Here is a 3331-nt window from a genome sequence, read left to right as displayed (position 1 = left end):
AGCCGCTCCGCGGCATGTGGGATCTTCCCGGACCGGGGCACGAACCCGTGTACCCTGCATCGACAGGCGGATTGTCAACCACTGCGCCACCAGGGAAGCCCTATTGATTCATTTTTATGACATGCATCAAATGACACTTAAAAATAAATTTATTTGGACTTCAGTCAGTAGGGGGTGCACTGATGCTGAAAATTCCAATATTAATACAGAATAACACTTATTAATCTTATGGTTCTTTATACTGGTTAGGCTTGATCTCCTCTGTGCTCCTCTCCCCACTCTTCCCCCCTCCACACAATTTTTCTACATACATTACTAGTAGATAAATATTGCCTCAGAACCACCAGTTACAAAACTGGGTTTTAAAAAGAGTTAATTCAATATTGCTATTTATTATAGTTGTTACAGGTAAGTGTGACATTTAAAAATATTAGTGCTATAAGGAAAAGAGTTTAAATTGTGCTTATCATTTACTCAGGACAAATTTTCCATCAGAATAGGTGGGAAAGTATTAGAAAAAAATGGAGGTGATATTTTAATGGTGCATGTGAACACTAATACTATAATAGGAACAAGAATAATAGTGACCTTTAGAGAAAGAATATTTCATAAAACTTCATTAAAAAAGAAGGAATGGGCTTTTGAAACATTATTTTCTCAAAGTTCTTCTTGAAACAGAATTAATAAAATTTTATGGTTTATTGAAATTTCAGAAAAAGGAAACTGTGGAGTTGTGTAGAAGAATTGAGAGAAAAGTAATATGAGGTTTGTATATGGTATTTTTGGTACAAAAAGGACTTGAATGGCATATTTCAAATTTGAAGACAATAGCTAAAAATATTGTACCAGAATAATAAGTCTCGAAATCAAAACATAAGAAATAGGAATCAGCATTTGATGGAAGACAAATGAACAATTATAGAATTCAAGAAAGCACAACCTGAATAGGAAAAGAGAGCTATTTGTGGTGGTGGGGAGTTTGGAAACTTGGAGATGGCTGCATTTCATTAGACAATGCTGTGCTCTTTTGGAATGATGATATAGGGAACACCAGGGATCTTCTCTCCGTCGATTCCTTTAAAATGTTTATAAAGTGGCTTAAAACCAAGGAAAATAGCAGCTATGAAAATGATCACTCAGGTGAGTCCAATTCAAACAAAAGTTTAAAAACTTTTGTAGAAGGAAAAAGAATGGAACTAAAAGAAAAGGAAAAACTCCAAGCGGAACTCCCACTAAAAGGCAAAGATGCTCAAAGGGGATTCTAGTTCAGCACTGTGCTGCTCACGAATAACATACGTATAAAAAGTCACACAGACAACCTAAAATTAAAAGTTTCTATAATGATATAGCAATGATAATAAACACAGGAAAGCAAAGGTTGGAATAATAATTTCAAATAATTCAAGATAAAACATATTAAGTGAAATAAATGGGTGGTTATACAAAGATAAACAGAGTACATACTTAAGATATAATAATTGCGAATTCATATGCACCAACTAACATAGCAACAAAACACAAAAAGCAAAGAATGTAAGACTTTCATGTAGAAACAAACAAAAATTCAGTTATAGGGAAGAATTAAATTCCTTATAACCAAAGCTATAACAAGTAAATTAGGCAAAATTCTGTACTCTATAAATGAAATATAATTTTTTTTAGAATTACTCGAAGAACACTTATCAATCTTATCTCTTGCTAGTTTACAGAAAATTAAATGAATAAACTTCACCAGAGGTTTTACAGGCTACATTCTAACCAAAATACAACTAAAACTTAAAATCAGAAGTCCTCAGAATAAAGAAACAGAATTGCAAATTACTCTGATATTTTAAAATAATCTCCTAAAGAACAACTGGTACAATGGGAAAATCAAGAACTCAATTAAAAGACAATTTAGAAAATAATAATGATAATATCCTGCATACCAAGATCAGTGTTTAGAAAAACATCAATAAAAGTTTTAAATGTTTTATTGCTAAAATTAAAAAGAGAAAGTAAATAAATTATTCAACTTAATATCTCAGAGAAGAAAAACAAAATGAAAGAAATAAAAGATAAAGTCATAAGTTGGAAAGCAAAAAACAGAGTCAACAAAAACAAAAGCTGATTTCTTGAAACTTTAATAAAATAGACAAAAACTTCTGATAATTCTAATTAATAAAAATGAAAGAACACTTAAAAACAGAAATTAGAAAGGAAATAGAAACTCTATTGAAATAAAAACTATGAGAAATAAATATCTAAAGTATGCTACTGTATTTGTAATTCTCAAAGAAATTTCATACAAAATAAAAATTTCTAAAGTTGATGCAAGACAAAGACAATCTTTACAGATTGATAAGAGAAGAGAAAATCAGAAAAGTCATCAAAGAACTATTAAATTTCATTAAAAAGGCTCTGAATATGAGTGAATTTTTAAAATATTTAAAAGATTGATAACACTATGTTGCAAAGTGTGTTCTTGACCAGAAACACTTAATACATTACTGATAAGGATAAGAACTCCAAACAAATAGTCAATGTCATAAATATAGATGGGGAAATCTTAAACAAAATCCTTCAAAAGGGCATTGCAGTAGAAAGTAAAATGTACCCCCTGGAATTCAAGGATGGTTCAATTGCAAAATCTTATAAGACACAGATGAGTTAAATGAAAATTTACATATGGTCATTTCCATAGATGCTAAAAAATAATTTGAAACACACATTCCAACTACATTTTTTTAAAAAGAGGACTTACGAGGGGTGGGATAGGGAGGATGGAAGGGAGGGAGATGCAAGAGGGAAGAGATATGGGGATGTATGTATATGTATAACTGATTCACTTTGTTATAAAGCAGAAACTAACACACCATTGTAAAGCAATTATACTCCAATAAAGATGTTAAAAAATCAAATAAAATAAAAAGGACTTAACATATTATGAAACTTTTTTTTTTAAATCAAGGGACAATGTTAAATCAATGAACAATCTTACAGACATTTCTTTAAAAGCAGAATGAAATTAAGGTGCTGCCTTAGTTTAATATTGTTTTATTCGCTTCCATAAGTTAAGAACCAAAATTATGACATAAGAATAATACATACTGGGCCCATAGAGACAACATATTCAACTTCAGGTGATTAAAAATGTAAACAAACCTGCAAAAAGTTGCCAGATATAGAAGAAATGTGTAAAATCAATAATATTCTTGTGTAGCAGTATTAACATCTCTTTAATTATAACAAGAAATAAATTATAAAGAAAATTAATTATAAGTTTATTACTTAGGAATAAACTTAACAAGGAATAGATGTATGAAAACAATGAAAAATTTACTGGAAAGTA

The sequence above is a fragment of the Physeter macrocephalus genome, chromosome 14 (genome assembly GCF_002837175.3).
Source record: "Physeter macrocephalus isolate SW-GA chromosome 14, ASM283717v5, whole genome shotgun sequence".
Lineage (NCBI taxonomy): Eukaryota > Metazoa > Chordata > Mammalia > Artiodactyla > Physeteridae > Physeter > Physeter macrocephalus.
This window is presented reverse-complemented; position numbering follows the sequence as displayed.